We start from the raw sequence: 9243 nt of genomic DNA on the forward strand, positions 1-9243 counted from the left end.
GCATTGATAAGAGTTATATCATAAGTTTGTAATACTCTGCTTTGAAATGAGTTCTTGCTTGGATTTCAGGTGAAAAGAGCAATAAAAGAGGAAGAAAGCAAGCAAAGGTGCTAGGCGTGTGTGTGGGGCGTGCCACTTCAAGCAAACGCCAAAATCTTTAACTGGGCGTGGCACGCCAGCTATGATCTCCAGAAGAAGTTTCTCAAGTTGCACAATGGGCGTGGCACGCCATTGTTGGACGTGGCATGCCAGTTATGATATCCAGGAAGGAAATTTGAAGAATTACTATGGGCGTGGCACACCATAGATGGGCGTGGCACGCCAACTATACTTCTCAGAAAGGAGTCATGGAGCTTTACTATGGGCGTGGCACGCCACTGCTGGGTGTGGCACGCCAGGCATATGAACCAGGAAGGAGTTCTTGAGGAATTACAAAGGGCGTGGCACGCCAAGGCTTGGCGTGGCATGCCAGGTCTACTTACCAGAGGAGATTGCTAACAGTTTATTATGGGCGTGGCACGCCAGAGCTAGGTGTGGCACACAAACTATTTTGACTAGAGAGGAGTTTTGAAGATTTACTATGGGCGTGGCACGCCATTTCTGTTTTCCAGAAAAGGGTTCTTCAAGATTCACTATGGGCGTAGCACGCCAGTTATGATGTCCAGAGAGGGAATTCCAAGCTCACCAATGGGTGTGGCACATCAGAGGTAGGCGTGGCGTACTAGTAATGTTTTCCAGAAAGAGATCTTGAAGAGTTATCAAGGGCCTGGCACACCAAGCTGGGCGTGATACACCAGTTCTATCTTCCAAGCTGGGCGTGCACGCCAGTTCAAGTGGCCAGAGAAAAAGCTTGTCACATTTATAAGGGTGTGGCACGTCAGGTCTAAGGCGTGGCATGCCAGTACAATTGTCTAGAGGAGAAGGGAATGGGCAGCTTCAATGGGTGTGCCACTTGGTACTAGGGGCGTGGCACGCCAAGCTTGTGAGCCTAAACCACCATCATGGGCATGCCACGCCCCTAGTATACTTATGTGCTTGAGTTACTCTTTCCTTGGCGTATACTTATGTGCTTTCTTGACTTATGCATCGAGTGCTATTGATATGCCTCAATGTTTTAGTTGATTTCTCACTTACATGTTGTCGCGACCATGTTTGTGAGACACCTTATTCTTATTTGGCATTCTTTCTCACTTGCACTTTATTAATTTTCTCTCTTTCTCTCTTAGCTTAATGTTTACTCCTTCTCTCCTTTTCAGGAAGGTCGCCAAGAGAGAAAGGAGCAAGCTCCTAAGAAGGTAGCTAACTGGGAATTCCAACATCATCAACATCACCACAAGCACCTTAGTTGTAACACCATCCTTAGGCCAGTGAGAGTGGCGATTCCGTACCCACTGTGCTCATCTTTGCATCCACCGAAGGCGGTGCAATCTTTAAGTATAGGGAGGTTGAGGACCGACATCCATGGGTAACTACTTCCTTTTCCACCACCAATTAATAATTTTCTTTGTTAGTTAGTTGTTGCATTGTATGATAGATTGCATGATAGTTAGAGTTTGTACATATTATACCCATCTTTGTGTTAGGACTACTTGGTTGAAGTGATGATTTCTTTCCCAAGAAAACTGTTTTAGGGCATTCCACCAATTTGAATAAAAATTTTTGTAGAACTTGTTTGAAGGAATTAATTTTGGAATGTGGTTTTAGAGTTAGAACACACAAGCCTAGTGAGGTTTTGAGCCTAATTAATTGGTTGCATCTTATCAACCAATATTTTATTTTGGTGTCTGTTGTTCTCTCTAAGATTGTGATCTTTGTCTTTCTTGATTCTATATGTCCATTGTTCAATGTATGTATGCATGTATGTGATTGAGGCCTTTGTTTCATTAAAGCCCACATACCCAAATAGCCTTATCTTTTCATCATCCTTTGCCAACCAATGTTGAGCCTATTTGACCCCTTTTGTTCTCTATTTTAGCACACCACTAACTCTAAGCAGAAAACAATGAATGTCAATAATTTGAATCCTTGATTAACTTATACTAGTGAGAGTGTGCATAATTTAAGGTGGGGAAATTAGGTTTGGGAACGTTTGGTTTGAGAATTGGATATTTTATACTTTCTGTGAGAATGTGAAAAATTTTGGGCACATATTCATGCATTCAATACTTTAATCATATGCATTAATCTCTTGTATATATTCTCTACCATATATGTACATGTATAAAAATAGAAAAAAAAGAAAAAAAAAGAAAAGAAACAAAGAAAACAAAAGAAAAGAGAAAAAAAGAAAAAGAAAAAAATAAAGCAATAAAAATGGGACAAAAATGCCCCAAGATAAATAGTAATAGTGATGCATATGAATTGTATTTAAAAATTGGGATGCATGAATATGTAGAAAAGATAGTTAATGGGTAGTTAGGATTGCGTTTGATTACATTGATTGTTTTAGGTTAGGTGGAAAAGTTTAGGCTAATCAAAGATCCGAATTCTAGTCCACTTGACCAAATAACAATCATGCCTTGACCCTAACTCCATTACAACCCATGAAAAGACCTCTTGATATGTGTATCTATGCATTGAATATATGTTGATTGGTAGAAGAAGATCAAGCCTTATAAAGAAAGATTAGTAGAGAATTGAAAGAATCGACCCTCAAACACTAGAGAGACTAGAGTGTAAACACTTCCGGTGAGGGTTCGATGCTCAATCCCTTATTTCTTGCTTTCACGAGCTTTCTTCTTGCAAGTTTGTTTATACTTCATGTTGATATTTGAATTGGTGGAATTCATGAGCCCTACATGTTCATATATGTTCTTGGAGGTTGATTCATTTTTAACCAAGTAGGTAGAAGTATTTTGCATTTAGTTACATTCATGTAGATAGGTTGCATTTCATAAGTCCTACCATTCCCCTTCACCCTTTGTGGTTTTCGTGAGCTTAGCATGAGGACATGCTAATATGTAAGTGTGGGGAGGTTGATAAACCATAATTTTATGGTTTATTTTGGATTGAATTGAGTGGATTTTGTCAACTTTTGTCACACTTTATCTATATAATTTGCATGTTTTTAAGATTTCTTCCTAATTTTGTGCTACGATTGAAAACATACTTCCTAGGCCTTTAAATTAATAATTTTTAATCCTCTCTTATCACCATTCAATGGCGTGATGCGTTTGTTGAGTGATTTTAGAGTTATAGGGCTGGAATGGTATGGAGGATGGAGAGGAAGCATGCATAAGTTGAAGGACACAAGAAATTGAAGATTTGAGAAGCTGGTGCTGACGCGTTCGCATAACCAGGAGCATCATCCACCGATGCGTGCGCGTGGCAGACGCGTACGTGTGACCTTGTGCAAAGTTCGACGACGCGAACGCGTGACAAGCGTCACGTGCCTCACTTAAGGAAACACGCTAGGGGAGATTTTATCCTGATTTTCTGGCCCAGTTTCGAGCCCAGTCTGGAGATTAGAGGCTGGGAGTGAAGGAGGATGTAGACAACACATTCCATTAGCTTAGTTTTTAGAGATTTTTGAATTCTAGAGAGAGAAACTCTCACTTCTCTCTAGGGTTTTAGTGTTCTTGTTCATTTTCATTTGAATCTTTGAATTAGGTCCTTTTTAATTTCAGTTCTTGTTATTTTAATTGTAGTTTCTACTCTCCAGTTTTACTTAATACTCTTGCAATTTTACTTGTTTTGATTTTGATTTGGAATCTTGTTGGATTTTGACTTCTATTAATGCATTGAGCTTTCTTTCATGTCCATTGATGTTATTTGGTTCATTATTAGCAATTATTGTTAGTGGGTAGTTTTGATTTGGACTTATTTCTCAATTTTATAATGTCTTCTTTTAGTGCACACAAGGTGTTTGTGAAAATGCTTTTTATGATTATGGAGTAGATTTCTACTCTTGGCTTTGGGGTTGAGTATTGGAAACTTTTGAATTGTCAAGGTCTATGGTTGATTGAGTGTTGGAAGTTACTTGTTAGCTTGAACTTCACCAAAGCTAGTCTTTCACTAGGAGTTGACTAGGACTTGTGAACTCAAGTTAATTGTACCCACTTGACTTTTCTTCAATTGTTAGATGATAACTAAGAAGAAGCAATAGACAATTTCCGTCACAATTGGTAATGACAATAGGGATAGGAATTCTAATTATCTCCCCTAGCCAAGTCCTTTATATTGATCGATTGTCATTCACTCTTGTTAGCTTTCGTTCCTTAGTTCTATTACTCTAATTCCATATATTTTATTCACATATATTTCTAGTTGTAGTTATTTTAATGCATTCTTGCTAGTTAGTTAATGTTTGATTGGTGTTTCTAGTTATCTCAATTTAATTCTTAGTTGTTCGTTGCTTTTTACATACTTGTCATTTTACTTCTTTCACAAGCAACCCAAAACCCCAAAATTCCTAACCAATAATGTGTATTCTAATGCAAGTCCTTGGAAGAACGACCCGGAATTCTACTCTCAGTTATTGATTGGATTGTTGTGACATTCTAGTAAACTTTGATTAGGGATACTTCGTCAGTTTGGACTATGCTTGCAACGAAATTCTACTGAGAAATTCTAAACCGACATTTATCCTCCATCAGAATCCATGATTCTATTGTGATGCAAATTGTATGGATAAGTTTAATGAATATTATGATTCCTTTCATTGCATCTCAACATGATGATAAATTTATAGTTATAGGATTACTATAACCAAATAAATGTAACAAACAATTGAACTTGCATTGATGTTAATATGTCTACAAAGAAACTGAGTAGCTTAAAAAAATCATCTGCACATTCATATAAACTTAGAAAGTTTATTGATGAATATCTAATTAAAACCACCCAAACTCTCAAAGGTGATCATCAAAGTTTGACCGAAATAAACATATGAATAAAAACAAAAGTGATTTTTTGTTTAACTTTTGCATCGATAAGTGTTGCTTATTCAATCTTCTTCCCCAAGTCAATCTTCATGTGCTTTATCAATTAGGCCAGTGCACTCTTCATGCTAGCTATCTCTTGATCACGCTCCCTGAGATGGAGTTTCAATTCCCCTGTCTGACCTACTTGAGAGACCAAGTTAGTCATAGCTTCTTTCATCTCCGCTTGCAACTTCTCATACTTAGTGCGAGCCGCCGCAATTTCCCTTTCTTATAACAAAAGACACATCGAAGCATTAAAGACACATGCAAGTATTAACCGGTCAAACAAAATAAGTGTTTAACAAAAGCAAAAAGACACATCAATGTCCTAACTGAGAAGACACATCCACAGTAAAAAGAAATACTAATGAGAATCTCAATAGAGACACACACTGATAAGTCTAACAAAGAAGAAAAGTCTACAAGTCTCGAAAAGTAACATCGAAGTTCTAAATAGAAAATACATCCATTAAAGACACATTTAAGCAAGTTTTAAACAGAAGACACATCCAATAGAAGACACATCTGTTAAAAACACATCCAACACAAGACACATCTATTAAAGACACATCTACTAAAGACACATTCAGAAAATCACATAGTTATAGGGATTTGAACTACTATTTTTATTCAGAACTCCAAAAAATCACTTTTAGTTATGGAGATAACAACTATCTATTTTTTTTCCAACACAAAAAAGACTGAACTAAACCAAAAAAGTTAGATTTGGGATAACCATACATATAATTTCAACTATGAGCCGGTGCATAAAAATTAACTTTCATCGGAAGACACACCTATTTTATGAGAGTTTAAACCATTGCACCTGTTAAGGACTAACTTATAAACCAACAATCGATTCAGCCATAAAAAAATTCCAAGTTTCACCTTTCATTTTTTCAAGATCAACTAAGTCACAGGTTCAACACTCTGAAGACATAAAGTAATTCAACAGCAACCTCTATTAATCAAATAAATTACTATAATGCTAAAGACACAGTTAACATGTATGCGTGCACATTATTTGTTATCCAGCCAAAATGAATTTAAACTAACTAAACTTGCCAATATACATGACCAAGTAAATGATTTGTAGTTACAACACAACTAAAAGCAAGGATCATCTAGAAATCCATAGGGGAAAGAAAATGCCAAATGAATTATAAAATATATTAGAGCAAAAAATAAGTAACAATGCTTCTGTCACTACTTCGAATTTTCACTTTAGAGCCTTTTAGGATAGAAAATGCATACTCAATACCCATCGTTGGTAACTAGTTTTACTTAAGACCCCCCTCCATGATTTAATATCTTCGAAAAAAATGAAAAGACAACCATAATTCGGGGAAAAAAATTACTTTCTCTTGAATTTTAATTGATGCAACCCAGTTAAGTGCATGATTCTCAACATGAAAGATATTTTTCAGTGATGTTACCTTCTCATTGATATTCCTAGCAACCTGAAGCGCCGTTGTGTAAGCTTCACTAGTAGGAACACAGGGACAAACAGCAGGGGAGCTTGCTAGTTCTTCACCGAGGCAGGGACACTTCCACCGCGTGTGTGTTAAGGCAGAGCAACAGGAGGCGCCGTCGGGTGGTTTGTTGGAGGAGTGGATGCGTCTTCAATGGAAGGCCACCAGTTACATACAGCAGAAGCGACGGCGCTGGGATGACTTCGGGGAGCCCCTTGGTGGATCGCTGACCGGCGCGGCGGCGGTGCTGACTTGAATTGACGCCAGGGACCGAGAAAGGCTTCACAAAAGACAGGTTCGGCGGCGTTGAAAAGGGAAAATTGGGAGATGTGGTTGCACGGTTAAACTATGGGTTAATTAGGTTTACAATAGTAACAAAGAGAAATTTGAATTAACATAGAGTAATTAGGAATGTGGCTTTTTGAATGAAATGGGTTTTGGGGTCCAGCACAATGAAAATTGGCAGGAGTTGGCTGGATCCCTCTTGATTACATAGCGGAATTGTTGACTAAATTCTTTCAACAATAATGCTAGAGAATTAACATCATTCGGTCAACAATTCACCATAAAAAAGTCCAATGAAATATCTAAAAAAACTCTCATTCATCATTTTTTTATAAACTCTCTTTTACCCCTTTTTTTTCCATTTTTTCTTCCTCTCAACATCACAAATTCATCTGCCACCACTAGCAACTACGCCGGCTGTCGCCAGTCAATGCCACCAGTCAATAGTGGTCAATGTCGTCAATCACCTTAAATTCAAACTTCTTAATCCTATATTCTAAACCCTAAACCTTAAGTTCTGAATCTTAAATCATATAAACTCTATTTTAAAATTCTATGCCCTAAATTGCTTTTATTTTATTTCAATTTCAAATAATTTTTATTTGAATTTTAGATATTTTTATAATTTTTAGTTTTAGATGTCTTTTTATGAAAAGATTTTTGTTCATAAAAATATTTTCATGTCTAGAAAATATTCAGATATTTGTCGAAAAGACAAAAAGATATCTCTTTCTGTTGTAGCACATCTATAAAGATTTTAGAAATGAAGAAGACTTAAATTTGGCTCTATTTTAAATTATTAAAATTTCTTAGCTTTTAATCGAATATTATACCTCCTCTAAGTCTTTAGTTTAACATAAAAAATATTTATCTTCATTTTTAAATGTAAAATTATTTTATATGCGATTTATAAATGTTTTTTTTATTTCTATGAATAAATTTTTTTTGATAAAAAAAATTATGTGCTATATTGACAAATACAAAAAAAATGAGCAATTTTATAGGGTACAAGATGACCGTAAATACATTTATAAAGTCAAACTTCATAATTAATAGATTCAAACTAGATTCACATTTATAATTAAATTTTATAAATAATATAATAAAAATCTGAATAAAAACACAAAAATAAAATAGTGATTGATTGATTTTTAATATATATAGAAAGTTTGATTATTTTGTTGTAAAAAAAGTTTAATTATTTTAATTGAATTTTCTTTAAAAAAAATATATAATACATATAAATATATACTAATATGTGACGATTGGCACTACAAAAAAAAGATTTAAAATGACATTAATAATACAACGGTTTTATAGACCTGCCGTAATATTCGAATATTATGGTATATTATGTTGTTTCCGTAATTAATTTGTGTAAAATGATGATTTTTTATGAGATTACTTGAAAGATGCATTGTAGAGTGCTGTCAAGGGCCAATATGCCTTGCTAGAGTTTCTAACTTAACAGAGTTTCTGTGCTGTTAAGGTCAGCGTTTTTTACACATACCATAATTTAATTTCATTCCTAATTCAGAGTCATCATACAACATAGGTTCTTCTCTGTTCTTTTCTCCTGGCATTAACTCCCTGAATCATGGTAGAAAGTAGAGAAAATTTAACTGTCTCCGTTCCTTTGAGAAAAGCAAAGAGGGATCATGTGATACAATTGTCAAAGGAGGATATAAAGACACTACAAGAAAAAAGGCCAATGGCCACGCTTTTTTCTTGCGACGCTTTAAAAGCATGGCCAAAACTGGTCAATAGCCACACATTTATGAGGGTGGCGATTGATTACAGATTTGGCCACATTTTTTCTTGCTACGCTTAAAAAGCGTGGTGAAAAGGGTCTATGGCCACGTTTTTATGAGGGTGGCAATTGATTCAAGATTTAGTCACGCTTTTTTTGTCATGCTTTAGAGAGAAACATGCATGCTTTTAAAGTGTGGTGATAGGGTTTTGTTATAGTGGCATTTTAAAAGCGTGACCATTTCTTGTAACATTTTTGGCACGCTAAGAGTGAAAATGCAATAACAAAATCCTTATTCCCCATTCCCCTAACCCTAACTCATGCAGCAGCAATGCCTCCCTCTCTCCCTCATTTTCTTCATTCGAGCACTCCTCCTCCATCATTCTCACGCAGACATGCAGGACAACAGTACCAGTGGTAGGTTCGTCGTCGCTCTCATGATGCCTCCACGAGTCCCAACTACAACACTCTTCTCCTCCTCCTCCATCCTTCTCACGCAGGAGCAGTGGTCGTTCTTCTCTAACACTCTAACTTTCGATCCCAATAACACTCATTGGTCAACCTCTCTCACAACCACTCCGTCGGTCCTCCCTTCGCCGGTGCTCCCTGCATTGGCATTGCTTCCATGTCCCTCCATTGCTCAACACCCGTCGCGTTGTCGTCTCCTTCTCTGAAGTCATCGAGCCACCGTCTCTCTCTCCCTCACTTGTCGCACCTTCCTTTCCCTCTCTCAACCCTCCTCTTTGCCACCCGTCAGTGCCAACTGTCAGCCACGTTTAGCATTCGTAGCGTCGTGGTAAATTATTTGGTCAAA

General features: G+C 36.7%; 1 long non-coding RNA gene across 1 annotated transcript; it reads right to left on the reverse strand.

The window, feature by feature from the left end:
• Positions 1 to 4716: 4716 nt before the first annotated feature.
• LOC112786256 (uncharacterized) lies at positions 4717 to 6948 on the reverse strand. The gene is made up of 2 exons (XR_003194273.3): positions 6359 to 6948; positions 4717 to 5150 (listed from the first exon to the last, which is right to left on the reverse strand). It is a non-coding gene; the product is annotated as an uncharacterized lncRNA (long non-coding RNA).
• Between the last annotated feature and the right edge of the window lie 2295 nt (positions 6949 to 9243).

The sequence above is a fragment of the Arachis hypogaea genome, chromosome 20, assembly GCF_003086295.3.
Source record: "Arachis hypogaea cultivar Tifrunner chromosome 20, arahy.Tifrunner.gnm2.J5K5, whole genome shotgun sequence".
NCBI lineage: Eukaryota > Viridiplantae > Streptophyta > Magnoliopsida > Fabales > Fabaceae > Arachis > Arachis hypogaea.